At 48.3% G+C, this 22,383-nt stretch overlaps 1 long non-coding RNA gene across 1 annotated transcript in view; it reads right to left on the bottom strand.

Annotated features, from left to right (window-relative positions):
- LOC146856136 (uncharacterized) overlaps window positions 1-18,314 on the bottom strand; it is a 32,970-nt gene extending 14,656 nt beyond the window's left edge. The window contains exons 1-2 of the long non-coding RNA XR_014981436.1: window positions 17,968-18,314; window positions 1,140-1,376 (exon numbers count right to left, since the gene is read on the bottom strand). This is a non-coding gene — a long non-coding RNA (uncharacterized LOC146856136). The remainder of the gene's footprint in view (window positions 1-1,139; window positions 1,377-17,967) is intronic.
- Window positions 18,315-22,383: the final 4,069 nt, after the last annotated feature.

Raw genomic sequence — 22,383 nt, 5'->3', positions numbered from 1 at the left:
CCTCAATGCTGGATTATGGGAATGCCCTATATATTGGTCTCCCCCAGAAACTGATCAAGAGACTGCAAGTGGTTCAGAATGACACGGCCAGGCTAATTTTCAGACTACCCAGAAGGATCCACGCTACCCCTCCATTACATAAATTGCTTTGGCTCCCCATTAAACAGAGAGCTCAATTAAAAGGCCATTGTATTGCCCACAAAGCAATCTATGGCCAAGCTCCAGTGTACATAAAAGAACGCCTTGAGAACTATGTTCCTGGCCGGACACTGCGATTATCTGAGGCCTGCCGCCTTGTCCTTCCCCGATACACCACCAAATCCAAATCGCACCTTCGCAGAGAACCGGTCCTCCTTACCTTTAGGAAACAACTTAAAACGCTTCTATTTAGGGAGGCGTTAGCTACAGTGTAATCTGTTGCCATGTGTTACCTGTTGCCGTCAGTGATTCTGGTCACTCTCTCTAAAAGCGCTTACAGACCTGAAGGTGATTTTGCGCTATACAAAAGACATTTAACATAACATTACATAACATTATGACTGCGCGTTACTTTGAAGTGATGAGTGCACCTGTCATTATTTGGTTACAGACACAAAATGGTGGAGTTGAGGAGTTGGCAGCAAGAGTTTTAGCGAAGAAATTGTGGGGTTAGTGGCAGGTTAGAATGCTGCAGCTTGCATATACGGTTGTGTGGAGAAGATTATGTGTCGGGCAGGAAAACATCTAGTTAAGGTCTTCCTGGTTGGCAGAAGGGAAAGAATATGCCTCAAGGTACTGTGAGGTTTGGATTTTTATTGGGTAGGTGTATCCAGCTCAGGGTGAGGATGAAGGAGAGAGGAGGAGGTTTGGAGATTGGCGAGCAGCAGAGGTAGACAGGCTGAATAGAAAGGAAAGATGGTTATGGTTATGGTCAAGGAGGTATGGCGAGGTGGCGGACAACAGGGAGTTTGAGGAATTAACACTATTTTCTTTGTATTTGGGGTGGGGTGGGGTTAAGGAAAAAAATGATTTATTAGTGAGGCGAGTTTTACGTTATTGTAGTGTTAATGTCTGGTAAACAGAACTGTCTTTTTGTAGTGGTTTATAGCACTATGACTGGTTTGAGTGTGGTATATGCCCAAAATACGACGTCTACCCACACAATCTCCCTCAGTGATGTCTTCCCGGGTTATTCTCGCCACGGTGATCTTCAGCACTGCCCCCAGAGGGGTTCCTTGGTGGAACTCTGCCATGCTCTGCCGAATCATTCTCTAGGCTGCCTGTGGCATTCTCATGATGGTGGTGGGTGAAATCGGGGGCAAGACGAGGAGGAGCTGTTGGTGGTGTCCCAGGTGCTGGTCCCGGAGGCCGTCCTCCCCTTTCTCCTCCACGGCTCCCTAGAAAGAGAAGAAAGACGTCATCATAATATGTACTGCTGTGCATTCATTCATCATAGCTGCCACGTTTTCAGACAGCTTAGGAGTGACATTCCAAGCTTTATGTGTGTGTGTGTGTGTGACATTCAGTGGCTTAATGTATGACACTTTCTTTCAAGTAAATTCATGTTCTTTGCCTTTGCCACTGTAATAGTTTTGATAACCCTCCTTCGTGGGGCTTTTGAATAAAATGATAGTTACAGTTGACACATGTGGCCATCAATGTATGCGCTCTTTAGAGAGGCCAAGGATTGCTTGAACATCTTGTAAAACCCACTAACAGACACTTTGGGAAACCCTTCAACTCCAAAGCTTGCATTCATTCCCCATCGCCCACATCCTGAACTCACCCAGAAACCTAGAGGCGACCCCGTTCATATTATTCACTGGTATAAAGAGTCACTTGCAAGGTAAAAAAACTGCCGAAACATAAGCATAAATGTTATGAACGGTAAATAGGGACCCAGTCTGCACTGCTGACATCAATTACCTTAAGGGATTGCAGACACTTTTGGAAATATAAGGGTTGCGCTGGCTTATGCATCTGCTGCTGTAGTGAGGTTCATCAGGGCCCATGCACAAAGGCTTCCATTTTACAAGTTCACGTTTAAACTTGACATCTTTTTAGACAGAGACTTATTACATACTTCACATGCACATAATAAGGTACTCAGAAAGTGATCTACTTGCAAGCACATTTCTTCCTAAGCATTTTATTATGAGACTCTACATTCTGTTCAAATGTAACATACACTGAGCACGCTGCCCGTGTAATTTGTTGTCCGTTTGGAGACAGCTCTAAATCGGAAGACAAATAATAACACTAATAAAGAACCTCAGGCACAGTGTGAGCAGAACCAGTTTTGATTATATAAACTGCTTTTGACTTTAGCTTGTCAGAGAAGCACTTCCATTGATTATCCTGGACATTCACCAGTGACTGCCAGCCCTGCTGACTTCCATCACTATCCTGCAAAGGATAGTGGCCTCTTCTACACCAGACTGGCTTCCGGATACATCAACTGCGACCCATTAGGAACTGCAATTATCAGAGGGATGGTGGCCTGCTGGGGTCAGCAGATAACATGCCTGTGATTGCTTTTAATAAAGCAATATTTGTATTTTGGTATGCAACCCATTTCCCTTAAAGGAAAATGGGATGCGTTTAAAAAATAACTTAAAACGTTTACATTTCATTTTTTAAGAGGAGACAGTGGTCCCGTGGACCTCTGCCTGCTCTTAAAAAATATTTGTTCCGGCATTCACAAAGGAAAAGGGGTCCCCTGGGGACCCCATCCCATTTGCACATGCTTACCACCACATTTGAGGTGTCAGTAAAAAGTGAATGTTTGGTAACCGCAATTTGTTTGCAAAACATTCATGCATAGCACTGCGATTTGGTATTTGAAAGGAACTTCCTAAACACGCCCCTTCCAAATACCGAATCTCTAAACATTAATTGCTATTTGGTAACAAGTTACAGAATCACAATTTGTATTTTATACATATGAAAAATCATTTTTGCTCTGGGAAACTGCCCGATTTTCCGACCTCAAACATGCTTTAGTACATATGACCCTATGTCTGGCATGACATGGCAATGCATTCTCAGACCTCCTGACTGACCATAATTGTGTAGTTAGTAGTTGTACGTTCTGTAAAGTTCTGTGTGTCACCTTTCTGTTGCCTCAGGCAAATACTTGAACTCCTCAGGTCTCACATACCAAAGAGTAACAAGCATTGGCATAGCCAATAGGTCTCGCCTTTGGGACCTTATAAGTATTTAGCCATGCAACAGTTGCATAACTAAATACTTATAAGGTCCCAAAAGCGAGACCTATTGGCTATGCCAAGCAGCCGCGAAAGTGATCGCAATCGCAATCAAACATCAAAGCGAAAGTGAAAGTAATCGCAGTAAAGCGCGGCGCGTGCGTCCGCACACATGCACTGTAGCTCTAGGCTGGTCTGGTAGCACCTTTTGGAGCCCTCTCAATAAGTCTCGCCAGACCAGCGCATGCGCTGGGTCAGGCGAGACCTAAAAATGGACTCACAGTGATTTCGTGTACATTATCTTACTCCAAGAATAGTACGAATAGTCGTGCAGCCTCGCTATAAACCTGGGCATTTATTCCACAAAAAGAGCTGGCGAAACATTTTGTCCCCTCTAGGACTGTGTTTTGTCAGTGCTTGGACTACGTGTGTCTGCTATTTCAATGCGCTTTTGATACATCAAGGCCACATCCAGCTTCTGTGCACAGCAGTGAACAGTGTCTTCTAGTCATGTCAGGCCCCTGCAGCCAGCCATCCCATTGTATCATGCCTGTAGTAACACATTACATGATGTGACCTCTGCAGCCAGTCATTGAATCACGTGATACCTCCAGCCCTGCAGCCACACATTTTTTAACGTACACCGACAGCCAGGCTTTAAGGCACGTAACACGTGCAGCCAATGATTGCGTCAGAGGTGCAATCGATCACTGGCACCTGCTGCCACTCACTGCATAGTGCCACCTGCAGCAAATCACTGTATTAAGTGGTACATCGCCAAGTAGTCATTAAGTCCTACAACATAGGCAGCCAAACAATGCAGTATGTTCCACCAGAAGCCAGTCACTGAGTCGTATGACCCAGAGAGCCAGTCATTAGGTCATGTGACACCTGTAGGCAGTCATTGCATCATTCGACACCTGCAGTCAGACACTGAGTCACAAGATAGGCAACCATTCACTCCACACCTACACACGATGACTGGTTCGTGTGACAGCTGCAATCAATCATGTGGAACCTGCAACCTGTCATTGAGTCAGGTGACAACAGCAACCAGTCCTATGAGCACGTAACACCTGTATCCAGTCACTACATCATCTGATATCTACAGCCAGCCATGAAGGCACCTGTTGCCATACATCCTGACATGTGAGATAACATAACCTATAGCCACATTTTGAGTTATTTGACTTCTGCAACTGATGATTTCATGACTCCTGCAGCTAGTCACGGAGTCGTGTAAGATTAGCAGCTAGTCATTACATTGTGTGACACCTATAGCCGATCTTTGCGTCGCGTGACACCTGTAGAAAGTAAGGCGACAACTGTAACTGGCCACTGAGTCATATGACACCGTCAGGTATTTTCTATTTTAGAGCTTACAACAGCTTGCATTCTGGACAATATAGTTTCGGGTTTAATAAATATGTGTATATGAGTTCATATAGCCCCAAAGCTAGGACTGGCTGAAAGTATTGAAAATAGTACTTGGTATTGGTAGCTATGTAAATGAGATTAACTCTTTAGGGGACAGGGCTCAGCCTGTAGGCTTCTATGTTGATGCTAGTAAACCAAGAAAGCAGTGGGTTCAGATGTAAAATAACCATTTACAATGTATAGGGGCCATATATGGGTCAGTTGGAGGGTATCCCTTGGTGGGATACCTTCTAGACCGGTCTGGGATCCCTGAGCAGCCCTGGCAATTTTGATAGTCCAGCACCCATGCTGTTTTTGTTACTGGGGGCCGATGTAGCAGCGCCGCTGCAAAAACTGGCCCCCAGTAACAAAAATGGCCCCTCCGTTGCAAAATCGGCCCCTACCTTTCCAGCCTCCCGGAGAAGCACATGATGTTTGCTACGGTCAGTCCGGCCCTGGATACTGTGCCTCCTGATCACAAGAAGTCCTGTGTTTCGACACCTAGATTTACTGGGAAGGGGGGAACATATGATCTTAATGTACTAAAATAGCATGTGGAACAGGAAGGGGATGTAGGCAAAAGCTTCAGATTGGGAAACCCATATGTGGCAAGGCCCTGTACCCAACCTGTCGCAGTTACCCGACCCCAAGTTGACAAGCCCCAAAACCTGCTCTGCACAGCCTTTGGATGTGCGCAGTGGGGTTGAAGCTCAGGGCCTCACCTAGCCAAACTCACCATGGGTAGCCAACCCCGACCTGCTTAAGGGTTGGACAGGCGTCTCCAACGAGTAGCTCGTGAGCTACCTGTACTCCTCTTGCTACCTGTAAGTAGCTCTCCGGACTATTAATGTAGAATCTTTTGCTTGGTTTAATTATTTTACAAGTGTACACAATACGAAAATGGGTGTTTTTTCAGCACACATAATCTGATGGTCGAAGACAAATGGCTGAATTTCCAAAATGTACTCAAAGATATTATTTGAGAGATAAATCATGGAGCATTAGAAAGACTTATTACTCATTATCAGGGCCGGCTTTAGGGCAGTGCAACTGGGGCGGCCACACTGGAGCGCTAACCTGTGGAGGGGGCGCCGTGACCTCAGGGGGACTCTGTGCTTAGCAATATTTTATGATATGAGAGATGAGAGGCACTTTTGCAGGTGGTAGTGAGAGAATCTGAGGAGGCAGTCATGGGGGGCACCAAAAGTGATTGTCGCACCGGGCGCCACCAGCACTAAAGCTGGCCCTGCTCATTATTACCTTGGTGCCAAGGGCACTGCACCTATGGCTGCTATGTATTACTCATGCAGAGGCATTCCAAATGTATGACAATGTTTATATTACTTCTAGCGACCTTGCTGATGCACTAGTGTGATCTGTGTTGAAAATCTAGGATGGGTGATCACTACTAAACCAATAATATTAGTAGTTCGGGAGGATTTTCATTAAACTTAAGTAGCTCTTATTACTGAGACCCCTGGGTTGAACCATAGAACCTAGCCTTGGTGTAGGCATTATTTAATTTAATTTAATATTTTATAACAGTTTGAAAATCTGAGGCAAGCCTAACACTTCAAAGCTTGCCCATGATTCAAGAGTTACTTATGACTCGTGAACCCCATACTCCTAAAATGGGAGCTGCGATCTATGGTACCAAACCAGCTACAGTGGATCACATCCGCCATTTTAAGTGTCACTGATTTATGAGACACAAGTGACTCGCAAATACCGAATTTCTTTAGTTAAGCAAAAGGGGAGGGTTCTTGGTGGTCCTCCCACAATGGTGCGGGGGTTAGAGTGTGTCTTACCTGCCTCCTTATATCACCTTTTTTAGGTCACACGCCTAGCGTTGCAGTGCGCAGCAATGCTCGCGCAGCGAGAGACCTCTTGTAGGGGGTTTCAAAACGGACCTAGGAATCGGACACGTTCGTGCTTTTCCTTTTGGCACACGCTATTGGCCTTTGCGTGCATCTTTTTATAAAAGACAGCACACAATTGGCCAAAGGCAGGTGCATTGCTCCGCCCATGGTCTATTGGTGTCTATTACGTCCACCGCTGCCATGTGGTTTCAATTATCGTGCCCAGTCACGGGCGCAATAATTGAAACGACATGGCTCGCTGTGGCGTGCGCGCGCACCACTCGCGGGCTCACCGCCTGCTCCCCCTCTCGCAATTAACTTTTGCGGCCGCGGTTGTATTTTTTTTTAATGTATTAGCTTTGCTTATCTTTGGGGAGTACTACTTTTCCAGTTGAAGTGAAACACGTACGAATTCCACGCATGTTGCACCCAACTGAAGCTTTTAAAGGATATTATTGCATGTGTTTTTCGATAAATATATTGTATTTTTCTGTACCGCAAGCCATACAAACGCTGCTTTGCAGATTTCAAGAGCAAGAGTCAAAACTCAGAGAAAGGTGCTCTCAAGGGGTGCGACGGCTCAGTTTCTCATCCTAGAGCTATTTTTAGCCCTGAAGACACCATGTTTTGCAACACTGAAACACCGACCTGGGCTTGCTACAGAGCAGGTGAGAATGGATCTGTACTGTACCACTACGGCTACAATTTAGGAAAATTAACGTTTCTTGGCAATATATATATTTTTTAACGTCTTTTAGAAGGTTATTGTGTAGCTTCATGTGTATGGTAGCAAGGAGCCCTTCGTGGGTGCGGTTATCAGACATAGGTCTAAGAATATCTGTGATATATTGAAGTCTCAGGGGCCCCTCGCCATGTTATCCAGTTGGTCCCCATTATTTTGAGTTACACCACTGTATATACATAGTGGAGCCGCACAAAGGTATTGATAATGCCTTAATGTAAAGTGCTGTGGTACCATGGCATTAAAAATGTGATCAGAGCAAGAAGTAATTGTGCTCCTGGTCTGATTATTTTCCCTGTGCTATTTTAATATTTTATTATTTTTCTTGCTTTTCTTTAAAGCTTCTTTGGTATTTAAAATAAAACCTGTCACTCCCACAACGTGAATAACTTGAAACACATAGTATCTCATTAGGAGTGAGCCTGAACTTATTTCCCCCGCTGTCCAAAACAACCGAAAACTAGCAAAGAAACTGCGGGGAATTACAGTGTGAATCAGGCCCGGAATTACAGAAACACCCGGTAATTACCAATTTCTCAGTGAAATGTACGTTCATAATACCCACTAACAACGCACTCCCAGATTTGAAAGAATCCACAGTAAGGGTAATGCCGGAAGTGCAGGCTTACCGGGTGTGGTTCCAGGCAGTGGCGTAACGAAACTTGAGGGGGCCCCCCTGCAAAGTACATGAAGGGGGCCCCCCATTCTCCTCGCCAGTCAAGAGCCCTCAGGCCAGCGACCCGCCATACTGCAGGGGCTCACCCCAGCCATAAAAAAAGGATTCTGGTTCCTCTATTGGTCACATCCGCCCTCTCATCGAGCGATTTACATACATCAGTAAATGCTGCTGCGCCCTCCAGCAAAGTTACATAACACTGCCTCCAGCCGGCCCACCAAACACATCCTCCTACTTGATGAGCCACCTTCAAGCGAAGCCCTCTCAGTTAACCACCTCCAAACTCAGATCACTTCCATCGTGCCTGCTACTAACTCATCCATTACACTCTACCCTCACCCCTATGAAACCCGCAATTATGCTTTTCTGCCCGCCTTTAAAACCACCCCTCGGATGTCACTGCAAACCTGTGACCGCCGCCTACTGCTCCCCTGTCCATCACCCACAGAAAGACTGATGACCGGTCACCATCTAACCAATGCCTACCAGTAAAGACAGAGCCTTTCAGCTGCTGGCCTCCCCAATGCCACTATGGAAGTTTTAAAAATGTTGAACAATCTCTGCAACTGACCACCTCAAAACATTTCTTCCTGCTAGCCTATACGGCATCAAAGCCGTTCCTGCTACTTTTCATCCTCTGCATGATGCACACAATAATATCAAATGTACAAAGGGTCAGATTTTTGTTTCCTCACGCCAACATTAATTTACACTATGTACCCCACTAAACCATACCTGCTGACAAAGGCAAACCAGATCCCATATGTAGCACCAGTCAACAAGTACCCCAAGGACAAACACCAGAGAGAATGAGCGATTCATGAATTAAACCTACAATGACAACGTAGCATTTCCCCACCAACTGTCAGCCCAGCGAAGTCTGCAACCGCACAGTAGCCATCAATACCAGCAACGTCTAAAGCGCATTTCCACTTCCTTTCTTTGGCAGCTCCTGATACATATACGTATGCCTTCTGGGCGCCATCTACCACAGACCACAGCATTCTTTGTGTCCCTAAGACTAACCGAATGCTGTCGGTGAACGCTTCTCTTCCCCCTTCCTTACTAATAACTAATGGCGGATAACGAAAAAAAAATATAGTATTTTCTTATGCAAATAGCGTATCTAGCACTTGCTGCCCGCAGTCCTCGCCAGATCCACCCAAATCAATATTCTGCTATCGCACCATCCTGTCACCCCTATTATTATCTGAAGATATTTTTTTATCCCTTCCTTGAACTGGGAAAAGCAATACTTTGCACAAAAACAAGTCCCTTTAAAACCTTTGCTACTTACAGACTCGCAAAGCACTTCCTTGTTTTACTAACTGTTGTAAAGCAAACGGATAACTCATTCTAGGATTGGGATTATTGTTTAGAGGTGTGGAAGTTAATACTGAGACATAGGATGATTTTTTGCATACACTCGTTCTTCCCTGCATGCGCACACAAAGCAACATTACAATTTAACTAAACAAATTGTTCAGAAATGTACCGGAAGGTAAAGAAACAGCCCAAATAATTTTTACAAAGAAAAATAGACAATCGTCAACTTTATACCCCATGACATAAAAGCCTTAGCGTGCACAGCTTGCTCAAATCCACGCTACCTAATTCTACCAAACTCAGCACATTTGAACATCTCATAATTCCATGCCACACAATTCAACTATAAATAATTTAACCCTACATTCCATACCACATAATTACAATCCTAAAAATGAAAAAACATATATTTCTACTTCACTCCATACCACATAAGTCCACATCACATAATAACATTCCACACAACTTAATAGCACTCCAAACCACATAATTACACTCCACACAACAAAATTTAAGTATACATAATTCCACTTCAACCTATATAATTATACGTCACACAACATATTTACACTCAACTTTAAAACACAGAATTACCCTCCACAAAATACAACTCTGCAACATGCTACATAATTCCACTCCGCACAATTATACACCACACCATGCCACATAATTCCACACGTCTCACAATTCCACAATTCATCCCCACACAATTCATCACACATAATTACTCCACATAATACCACTCAGCACCACATAATTAACCTCCACATAATTATGCTCTCATCCATATTGCATAAATACACTCCACATAAATCCAGTCTGTCACGTAGCAACATTCCACATAACTACACTTCACACCATGCCTCAAAATACCACTCAACATAATTTTCACCCAGCAGCGAACACTTCCACGTCACACATTTCAACTCTACACATTTCCATTCCACACCACATAATTCAACAACAAACTACATAATTCAAACCAACAACAGAATTACATAACACACCACATACATCCAATCTACACCACAAAATTCCACATCATGCTATAATATTTAACAGCACACCACATAAGTAAACTCCACTACATACTACTCCACAACGCAAAATACCATTCCAGATAATCTCATTCCAAGACACACAATCCCACTCCATGACACACAATCCCACTCCACATAATTCCAGTACACTCAATACCACACAATTACTATCCACATAATTACATTATTTCGCTACACAGATCCAATCCACACAATACAATTCCAAAACTAACAATTCCAATCCAAACCACATATGTCCACTTGACAACACACACATTCACTCCACTCCAAGCAGAAAACACATAGGTAAAATACACTGTCCTTTACAAAGTCAATAGCTCTAACTCTCACAAATGCGAGACCAATTGCATTGCAAATGCTTGTTTACCTTCCAATGCGACCGAGCAGATCCTGTTCATTTTTTTTATTATTATTTATTTTATGGAGTTTTATATAGCTCGAACTTGACCCGTATCGGGTATCATAGCGCTTTACATGAGCACCAGTTGCGTTACATGAGGACACATTCATATTTGTTAGGCACAGGTAGATTAAGTGATTTGCCCAGAATCACAGGATGTTCAGCGTCATTGTTGAAACTCGAACCCAGTTCCCCAGATTCGAGGTCGACCGCCCTAGCCGTTAGGCCAACTCCTCTCCCAAGTATGAGTCAGAATAGGCATAAGAAGGGCTAAGCAGAAGAGCTGAAGTATTTAGATGTAAAAGTAGTGGAAGGTAGGTTCAAGTAGGAGTATGCAGGAGTAAGAATGCAAGTAGGAGTAGGTAGGACTAAGTTAATGGTAATAAGGGCATTGGTAAATACGGTAGCAAAAGTAAGAATAGCAGTTAGAAGACGTAATAGGAGTAAGAGGAGAAATTAGTAAGAGCAGGAGGAAATAGGCGTAATAAATTGTAAGTGGAAGCAAGAGTATGTTGGAATAATAAAACGTAAGAGTGGGAACAAATATGAGGTGTAAGAGAAAGGTAAAATTAAGAGGTTACGTAGCACAGTAAGAGGAAGTATGCAACATATGAGTAGAAACAAAAATCAGCAGTAGGCATAAGTAGGAAAAGTTAGTAAATTAAGTGCAAGATTAATGAAAGTAAGATTGAAAGAGACCAAGATGAGAAAAGAAAGACGAAGACAGCAAATCCTTCCATATTCTTCTACGACTCCAGGGCTAACAAAGCGTGACATGCTTTTCATTTTATGTACACATCAGATGAAGAGCAAGGACCTTCCATTAAGCGCTATTGTAACACGCTTCAGTTGGTAACTTGCGTGCAGCTGAAATAGGTACAATTTATGTGTTTTATAGCTCTCACAAACAGCATAAGCGTGTTTCTTAGCACTATTTCAACAAAAGTTAACACTATGCCACTGGCAGAGGTGCAATTTGTTTTATTAATGGGTTGCACACAGACCGGTCTCTGTGACGTGCTGTTCGACGAAAAAGTGCAAGAAAAGACTTCTTAATACCACGTGAGCAGCACTTCAGAACTGTTTGGATAAAGCTTAGCCGATGCCCGGGAGCCGAATAGTGATTTTTGTGTGTCTCTGGCGCCCAGTAGCAGTGCGTTTACCCCGAGGGCCACATTTGGCATGTTCTGATTTGAACTCACCATTATAGAGAGAATGTAATACTAGGTCATTTATTGTCACATGCAACAAGGGTTGTCAATCCCGGCCCCCTTTCTCTGTAGTCCCCGGCACCTGTTTAGAGGTGGACAGGAAGGAGCCCTCTCTCCTTCCAGCACAGCAAGCAATACCACAGAACAGCGCCAAGACCAACACAAACGGCTCCCGGTAGCTCAGCTCATGTGCCCCGGTAGATGTGAGGCTGTGAGCTGATGAGTAAGAGGTTTAGGAGCAGGGTGAGGAGCTGGCAGCCTACACCAGGGTGGAGCAACAGCACCGAGGCGTCTACAGCAACAGGGGACGGGTCTCCTCAGCTCCGAAGTGTGAGGCCAGCACGTGGGAGCCATGCAGCGGCAGCCAATGCTTGTGAAGCAAGTAATCAAGCATTGGCAAAGGTAAAATAAAACCAAGCTAGTGCCAACTAACACGAAGGGTGGGACGGGGAATGGTAAAATTGGGGGCAGGAGGCAGGCCCGGCTCCAGGAATTTTTATTTGGGTGGGCCAAGGGTACATTCGGGTGGGCCACTGCTGGCCCAATTTATCGCTTATATATCTAGCCAGGCCTGCTTCTGGGCCCTCCTTTATCTCTCCTTACTCTTACAAGGCACAGTAAAACGCACTCTTTTCAAAGTCTCTTTCTAAATGTTATCACTCTCAAAAAGTGCTTTTCTTCCATGCAATGTCCCTTTGATGGGAAGAGGAAGTTTCTAAGGTGGGAGTATCAAGCAAGTGACACTACCCGGGCTTCCTCTGTGCGAGCCTTCAGGGAGAAACCCTCTTCATTACTACCTCCGCCTGACCCCTGACTCTGCAGCGCACTCTCTTACAGGCTTGATTATCCACTTTTCTACCACCCTTCTCCATCACACCTTATCTCACACCTGACCTTGGGCCCTAGCCCCATATCAGCCACCATTCAGTTCCACTTTCACTATTCCCAGTAAAAAACAATAGTAAAATCACCTTCAAACTTGAAACATTGACTATAGCAGTAAAAATAATTAGCATGCATGATAAAGTATGCTCCACAGTTGTCCTAATCACCTGACTGTTAATTAAATAAATGAAAACAGAAAGGCCATGACAGGGCCGGCTTTATTGCTGGTGCAAACGTCTTTTTGACCTCTTTTTTGACCTCTTTCTCTGTAGATAGCTTAACTACCACCCTCCAACAGTACCCTTCATCTCGCCATAGCCACTCCCCCTCATGGCCTCCTCCTCAGACTCCCTAACTACCACCCTCCACCAGAGTCCCCCATTTTTCTGTAGCTCCCCCACACCCCATGACCACCTCCTCAGATTCCCTCACTGCCACCCTCCACCAGCGCCCCTCATAGCTTCGTATTTCCCCCCACTCCATGACCTCCTCCTCGGATTCCCTGCCACCCTCCACCAGTGCCCCTCATCTCTCTGTAGTTCCCCCCATGACCCCCTCATCAGATTCCTTCACTGCCACCCTCCACTAGTGCCCCTCATCTCTCTATAGTTCCCCCACCCCATGACCTCCTCCTTGGCTTTCCTCACTGCCATCCTTCACTAGTGCCTCTCATTTCTCTGTAGCCCCCCCACCCCATGACCTCCTCCTCAGATTCCCTCACTGCTCCCTCAACCAGCGCCCCTCATCTCTCTGTAATTCCCCCCGAGCCCCATGACCTCCTCCTCGGATTACCTCACTGCCACCCTCCACCAGTGCCCCTCATCTCTCTGTAGTTCCCCCCCACCCCTGACCTCCTTCTCAGATTCCCTCACTGCCACCCTCCACCAGTGCCCCTCATTTCTCCATAATTCCCCCCACCCCCATAACCTCCTCCTCAGATTCCTTCACTGCCACCCTCCACCAGCACCCCTCATCTCTCCGTAGATCCCCCCACCCGTGACCTCTTTGGATTCCCTCACTGCCACCCCCCACTAGTGCCCCTCAGCTCTCTGTAGTTCCCCCACCTCATGACCTCCTCCTCCGCTTCCCTCACTGCCAACCTCCACTAGTGCCCCTCATTTCTACATAGCCCCCCCACCCCATGACCTCCTCCTCAGATTCCCTCACTGCTCCCTCCACCAGCGCCCCTCATCTCTGTGTAGTTCCCCCCCAACCCATGACCTCCTCCTCAGATTTCTTCACTGCCGCCCTCCACCAGTACCCCTCATCTCTCTGTAGTTCCCCTCCACCCTGTGACCTCCTCCTCGGATTCCCTCACTGCCACCCTCCACTAGTGCCCCTCATCTCTCTGCTGTTCCCCCCACCCCGTGACCACCTCCTCTGACTCCCTCACTGCCACCCTCCACCAGTGCTCCTCATCTCACTGTAGCTCCCCACCCCATTACCTCTTCCTCGTTTTCCCTCAATGCCACCCTCCACTAGTGCCCCTCATCTTTCCGCAGCTCCACCCCCACTCCAGGACCTCCTCCTCGGCTTCCCTCACTGCCACTCTCCACTAGTGCCCCTCATCTCTCTGTAGTTCCACCCCCACCGTTGACCTCCTCCTCTGACTCCCTCACTGCCACCCTCCACCAGCGCCCCTCATCTCTCCGTAGCTCCCCACCCCATGACCTCTTCCTCGGATTCCCTCACTGCCACCCTCCACTTGTGCCCCTCATCTCTCCATTGCCCCTCTCTCATATCCATTCCATTTGTTGTACAGCGCTACTCATATGAGTGTAGGGTGTCACAGTACTTTACATAACAGCACGCATTATACAGAGACAATAAATCAGTCTATGGGGAATGTCACATAGGCCAATGAGGATTACAAGTGTAGGAGTCACATGTCATCCATACTGGTGGGCAATATATTTTACGGGGGTTTGGACTGGAGAAGCACAAACTCAGGATTTAAAGAGTACTCCAGTGGTTGGGGGTCAGCTTTACTGATTAAAATGTATAACTGCCCAAACAAACTCTTTTTGGCAACATTAGAATAATGAAGGAATGGAGAAGTTTAAACTATATCACAATACAAAAAAGCGAAGTTTGTATGCAGCTCTTTAAAGACAGTTCATAGGTCACTGTCCCATGATAGGATAGTAACTTCTGAACTGCAAGTAACACAAGGATATCTGTGACAGAGGTAGTAACCCACTGAGCTATTCCCAGAAAATTCAGTTTATCAGCACTTAAAAACTACCAACAGACAAATGGTTACTCTGCAGCAGGATCGTAAATCACCAGTTATCTGCACAGTTTTTATTGTAGTTGTACATCCGTGGCAGATTCACTGGGAGGGCCATGGCTCATGTTTGGGTGGGCCTGGCCCACCCGGCCCACCCCACCCTCTAGAACCCGGCCTGGCAGGAGGTAACATATCCTGCACTTGTTAGTGGTGTGAGACAAAGAAAAGGGTCAGCGACAGGAGGATATTTACAGCTGGGACTAATTAAAGTCCCAGATAACCTATCTGTAGAAATGTAAATGCTGCATTTTAAAACATATTAGGCATTTGTTATCAACCCACAACATAGCATGTTTTTGAAGGAGCACTCAATTAAAACTTCACAATTAAAACTGCTAGACTTACCGACAACGCTGCAGAATGTGATCTGTCCTGCTCTTTACAAGTCTCACCTCTCTCCCTGAAAGCCCCGGTGTTTCTGAAGAGTGCGGGGCCACATTCTTTTCCGGCCGGGCTCTGACTGAAGAGAAACAATGTAACTTGTTACTTTGTTTCTCTTCAGTCCTGCCCTGGGTCAGCGCGAGGAGCTCTGAGCAGGCTGCAGACTGCACCTGCTTTTTACAGCAAGCCTTTCTCTCCCAGCTCTTTACCGAAGAGCTGAGGGGGCCCCCTTCACCTACCGAAGACTGGGGGCCCCCCGCACCGCGGGGGCTGCGGGGGCGTTTGTTACGCCCCTGGTTCCAGGGCACTTCATTTTTTTGTAGGTCGAGCCTGGGCAGCTCATGCACTGCTCTGTGAGCCATGCTGTATTGGTGCATGTACTTGAAGCCCCGCCCACTCTCCACCCATATTTGTCATTGGCTTGTGTCATTGTCCTTTGTAAATGCTGGCTTCTGATTCGTTAATAGGCTTTTTAGTCCCTCCTTAGTACTGCCTTGTCTTCATTTGTAACTTCCCATGAGGACTGGCCCTTTAACTTCGGTTGTTACCCGGTAAGTCTTCTTTAGTCTGCAAGCAGTGTTTTCTTTAATGAGTTTCTCTTACTGCAGGAGGGTCTCTAGTGTGCAGTTGTGACCACCTGTTTGTTTATTTAACTCGTAGCAAACAGGAGCTCTTCAGGGTCCATGGGAGACAGCAGGGGGCAACTCAGCTATGCCTTGAAGCATTTGGAATGAAATAGGTCTTGCATTTGCGAGAGTTTAAGCTAATGACACTGTAAATGACAATGTCTTTTATTTATGTTTTAAAAACCGAAACATAAATAAAAGGCATTGTCATTTACAATGCCAATAGCTCAAACTTGCGTAAATGCGAGACCTGTTGCATTGCAGATGCTTGTTCATTTTTGCAGGAGGCAGCCAAGTTCTCGTATGGCAGCCAATCAGATCTCCCAGGTCCGCAGTTCCAACTCGGGTACCACGGATGTAAATGAGACAATGGGATGAAAGGGACCTTCAGCCAAGAAATTATGCTTTTTAAATCCCTGGCTCCCAAATTATTTGTGAATCCCAGATAGCAGAGATACACAAAAATGTTAACCCTTTAAAGGCCTCTCAGATACGTTTTCTAATGGCTAAAACTCAAAACCTCCTGAAAAGATGTATAACAAACCAACCTACTTGCAAGCTAAGTCTGATGCAAATCCCTTCAGCGGATCAGCCTGTGTAGGCGTGAGCAAGGTTTCCTATGGGTGCTTACATGGGAAAACATGTTTTCTCCCTGCGTGCCAATTTTTTTTAACTGATTTGACTACATAGTCAAAAGTTATGAGCAAATAAACGAATGCCTTTTTAATGGAAAGTACCTCTGAACCATAACTTTCCAGAATATCCGCGCAGGGAAAGAAAAGTTACATGGGGGGGGGGTGGATGGGGGTCAAAAAAGTTGTGTTCTTCCGATTGAGCTGCTTTATGAACTTGTGATCACGCCATAGCAAAAACTACAGCACCAATTTACTGAAAAAAATGCGACCAAATAACAGTATAGGGTTAGACACTTCACCGCTAATGCGCACACAGCAGTCTAGTCCTTGGCCACAGCGCAAAGAGGGAATGGCAAACTAAACCACTCACACGAGTCATAATAAGTAACACAATCCAGAATCCGAACGGACCAAAAACCCAGAGTACATTTCAGATAGCCCACAGCGCTACGAGGCCTTCCGTTCCATTACTAGATGGGCGCTACACAAGTAACAATATATTTTGGTATAACTTGTTACAGCAGGATGCTAAAGCCAGTTTCTTTGGCAAAACTGCGTAGGGGTCGACGCATCTGCTCCAATGACATACATTTCAGGGAGGTTTACAGGCTGGAATCGTGAATGCACTTACTCGCTAAATCATCATTCCAATGTCGAGGAAATCAGTATAACCGAGTTGGTTAATCACGTTTGCTTTTTCAAACCTCAAAATTAATTCCGATCAAGTGTACCACCCAAATGCAGTGTTAATTCCCCGCCCTCCAAATGATCATTTTAAACACTGCATAGAATGGAGTGTATAGACGCTCCCTATCTCCTAGTGACGGGGCGGACTAGTTTAGCACAGGATGCAGTGATTTGTGTGCCTCCTGCAAGTCACGGGCACCTAAAGGTACAGACTGGTGCTGCGCCTGCGGCAGACCTCTGGGTGTGCACTGCACGTGGCGGGTTCCGAACATAATACAGGTTGGGGGCCGGGTTTCTTCACCCGCACAGAACCATCCACTCACCCTCACCAATCGGTCTAATCCTTCATCTATGCCATCGGTCTACCAGGCGTCGTTGGTTTTGCCATCCATCCACTCACCCCATCTAACTATCCACGTATCCACTCGCACATATCCGGCCTTCCCATCCCCGCTCCCTTAGATCTCAGTCCCACCACATTTTATCCATTTGTGACCTACAGCGGCTCTCGGCGTCCCCCCACCCTTGACCCTTCTTTACCCCGCGTAAAGCTGGTTACGTCTCACTACCGTCCCCTTCAGGCTCACCCTCTCGGCCGCGGTCCCCGCCCCTGTGGGCAAGAGCCAGTGACAGGAGGGCGCAGAGGACCAGGAGCTTCATGCTGCGAGGAGGAGGCGGGGCTCAGGGGTGCTGTCTGACCACGGGTGAGCGTCTGGGTCCCAAGGCTGGAGGAGGCGCAGTCTGCAGTTCTGAGGTCACGGACCGGGGCGCAGGACTGATGTGCAGTCCAGCATCGAGGCCATGGATATATAGAGAGGTCTCGTGACGCACGCCGCCCTTGGAATGCCAGGCCAAGCCCCATCAGGGCCTGTCACACGCCTGGGTTGTGCCGAAGGAACAAGAATGCCCTGCCATCGCGTGCGATTCCTCTGTCCGCAGCCCGGTTCCTCGAGGGGCGTTCTGGAGGAACCAGTTGGACTGAAAGCAGCACCTGCTGGTGGAAACAATTGCATCAAAGGAACGGGGCTCCCGCTCGGCTGTGATACCTGAGAGCCGGCAACCCGAGGCAGAGTAGAAAGAGGACATGTGTGCCGTGAACTTGACCTTTGCCAGCTGCAGAGACACCATAGGATACAAGTTTCAGCGTCCTTGCAGTTTCCACTTATTCCACCTTTTCTACACACCAATCTCTGTACGTGTGTATGCCGAAATCTAGAAGGTTCCATAACATGCCCCTCAGGGATCGAGGAGCAGCCTCATTGATATGGGGATGTTCCATTAACAGAAGAACTCTTCTTGGAAGATGCTCCATAACCATAAAACAGGTGCCATAACCGTGGGAAATGTGGTTTTACCTCAGGAGATGTGCTAACGTGCTAAACTGGTGCCATTGACCTGAAATATGTGGCACTAAGTGGGAGATTGACCAATAGCTGTAGGAAATGCATAATTGACAAAAGAGATGTGCCACTGCCATAAAAGATGCACTACTGCCAAAGGAGAAGGCTGTGTAGCTGCCTTGTAGACGCGCCACTGAAAGCGAACATCCCCAATGGCTGAGACGCACCATTGAGGGGGAAAGGCGCCATTGGCCTTGGAGATGTGCTTTAGCCATGGAAGATGTGTTGTTTGGCAAGAGATTGTCATGGCAATGCAGGATGTGCCATTGCTTTGTGAGATTTGTTACTGCCATACAAAATGTGAGAGGGAATGGCAAATTCATAATTAGACCAAAGGATGAATCATTGCTATTGAAGTTGTGCTACTCCCATGGGGATGCCCCATACCCAGAGGACATGTGGCATTACCTTTAGCCCTTGCAATGGGCAATATGCCACTTCCCCGTGGGAGACGCCAATTCCATCCCAGATGCACCGTTGCCATGGAGGTGCAGTTTCCCTGAGAGATATGCCATTTCCCCGGAAGATGAGCCGTTTTCCTGGGAGGTATGCTTTTGACCCAAGAAATGCGCCCTTGCTAAGGGAGCTATGTCATTACCCTTAGCCATAACCCTGGGAAGTATGACATTTCGGTACAGAAGACACCAATTCCATAAAGGATGTATCATTGCCATGGTAGATGTGACATTGCCCTTGGAGGTGTGCCATTGCATTGGGAGATGAGCCGTTTCCCTAGTCTGGGAGATACACCATTGCACTTAGTGATGCACTGTTGATGCCATGGGAGAAGTTATATTATTCTGGAAAAGTGTGATTATCCTGTGAAGTGTGTGATTGCCAAGAATAATGTATTTTTGAATGTGGGAGCCCTGAAACATGCGCCACTGGTGTGGGAGATGTATCACTGCCATTAGAAAAGCAACAATGAATGCGGCTGCCCCGGCACCCGCAGGGTGCCCTCAGGAGGGCGGGCCTCTAGTGCCAGCAAGGCACCAGCCCACCCCCCTCCTTCTAAGTGTGGGGACCCCTCGGGGAGGAGTCCCCCCTACTCTGTCAACCAGGGGCTGCGGCGCGCAGGATGCGTCATTTCCAGGGTGCGAGGAACGGGAGGGGGTATAGAGGCCTACCCACCCACTGGCCTTCCTCTTTTGTGCCCTGGACACGCCGTCACGTCGTTCGTCGGACTCGTTGTCAGTCGGGAGATCTGTTGTTGCAAGGTGAGTCGTTCCCCTCCCACCCCCGATCCCACTCGCAGGCCACGTAGTGGTAACCTGTCCTAGCAGCAGTTGCCCCCCCTCCCCTGGTGTTTTCGGTGCCGGGGTGCAGTGTGGGATCTGCCGGGGTTTTGGGTGAGGTGGACTAGCCGTGGTTGGCCTGCCCTTGCCGAGCTGCTGGCTCAGTTGGGTGATGCCGTGGTGCCCAGGACCCAAGTGCATGGGGTCGGTTTTGCTAGGCCCCGCCAGTGTTGATGCTAACTCGCCGGGGGCAAGCCTCACTTCTTCCGCAATTTTGGCTCGTGCCATACTGGGCAGGCCTTCTGCCCCTCGCCCCTTCGGCGTGCTGGCAGCGCCAATGCACCCATGCTGTTTGGCCCGGCACGACGTCCCCGGGGAGTGGGTCGAGCCTTGTTGTGTGTGCACTGAGCCTCGGCACCCTCGGCATGCTCGCCTGGGGGCTCCCTACCTTCACGAGCCATGACTGTCACGGGGGGCAAGGCTCACACCCCCGCCCCAGAGGGTTTCTGGTCGTAGGGGCGCACAGATTGGAGGCGTGGCCCGGGCGATGCAGTCGATCCCCGGCGTTCTTGTGGGCGGGCTCGGCATCGGTGCGTTTCACGGGCCGATGCCGCGCCATGTTTGCATATCACTGCGCGACCCGGATTGCGAGCGGGGCCCGCCTGGTTGCCATGCCGCACTTAGACTGCAATCCCCCTCCCTGTTTGCGCGAAGCCACTCGTGGCCCGCGCAGCTCAAGGATTTATGGAACTGCGCAGGCAAGCAGGGGTCAGTGGTTCTAACCTCGCCGGGTCTTCCTGGCAGCGAGTCGGGGCTTGGGACTGGGTGCGAGGCCTACCCGTATTGCAAGTGTGCCTCTGATGGGGAGATTTGCTCTGCAAACTGGCCTGCAGTGCTGCTATACTTGCGTGTTTGCAGGGTGTTTGCGAGGGCAGTGGGGTAGTCGCGAGCCCGCTGACCGGCCCGGGGTGCCATGGTGTTGTCGGCATGCTTGCTCGCCCCCCCCCCCCCCGGTGCTGGTACGTCAGCGACAGGGGTGCAAGGGGGGGTCCACTGCCCGCGTCAGGCAGTGCGGTAGCACCGGAAGTGCGGTGCATGATCTTCGGGGCAACAGGGGAGGTGGGGGCTTGACACCATGGTGTCGATGGCCGGCTTGCCCCTGACATAGAAAAAAGCACCAAGCTCCATTTCTCGTGCTCCCTCCCTCCCTGCCCGTTGTTGAATGCATGAGGGGAGATCGACCGACCAGCTCCCCCACCTCGATGCCAAGGCGCTGTGGCCAGGGCACATTCAAGGGCCTGGGGCCACGTGGGGCCTATTGCTTTGTGGGATCAACAGCAGGATCCCGCAGGGGCCATGGGAGCGACATCTGGGTCAAGGGTGGGCCTCACGGCCCCCCGGGTTGGGCGAGATGCAGAGGGTAGTAAGCAGAAAGCCGTCTCCTCCACTTTACAGCGTCAATGATGAGCTGGGCATGTTAGGGAGAGTCACTGTGGCCTAAATGGGACTCTCAAGTTTAAGGGTTCAATTTCTGGTGTTTCAATGTATCTGTTCCTTCAATTAAAGGTGTAGGCGTGGTTCCTGAGCCAGAGAGTGTTAACATCATCTCTGGCCTAGGGGTCAGGGTCGCTGAATCCTTCCCTGTAGGGGGTGTCACTTACCCGGTGAGCCCCCCCCTAAAAGCACGGGTCGCCGGCAGCTCGGGCTGGTTTTCATGCCCCCACGCCTGGGGGTTCTTGCTCAGGGGCCAGAGGGTGCCCCCCCACCTCGCCGGCAAGGGCTCTGGGGACCATTAGTCAGGGCGGGGCTGAATTGAGCTGTCCGGGCGCGCGGGCCCCAGCCAGGTGGCAGCGTGGGGCAGTTGGGGTTGACAGAGTGGGGTCAGAGGTCGTACCTGCTGACCACCCTCCACCCCATGCACCTAACATTTCATATTGTCTTTGCCCCCCCCAGAGTTTTCCGCCAAGTGCAGTTGTTTCAGAAGCGTCAGGAGCAGATTTGCCCTCCACGCCCTGATCGGATAGACGGACGAGGGCCACCAGGCCTCCGAAGCGTTTCATTGAATCCAGTTATCAGCCACCGCGCAGTTGCCCCCTGGGTTGGTGCAAGCTGGGCCGCTATCCATTGCCCGTGTCTGGGGAGAGCATGCCTGCGGCGGGAGTGCGTGGGGTGCTCCAGGGACAGCAGTCGTCGCAGCCAGGGCGGGGGCAACAGCAGCACCAAGGCTTTCCTGACCCGGCTTCGACGAAAACGACAAGCTACGCTAGCTAGGAGATTGCACCCCTGAACATAACAAGCCTGTCAAATTGCGTAAGCCAAAAGGACTGACATGCAGTGTACCGTTTTAAGGACTTATGCACCTAAATAA

This window comes from Triturus cristatus, chromosome 4_1 (assembly GCF_964204655.1).
Source record: "Triturus cristatus chromosome 4_1, aTriCri1.1, whole genome shotgun sequence".
NCBI classification, from domain to species: domain Eukaryota; kingdom Metazoa; phylum Chordata; class Amphibia; order Caudata; family Salamandridae; genus Triturus; species Triturus cristatus.
The sequence above is the reverse complement of the archived record's forward strand: the minus strand, read 5'-3'. Positions and strand labels throughout refer to the sequence as shown.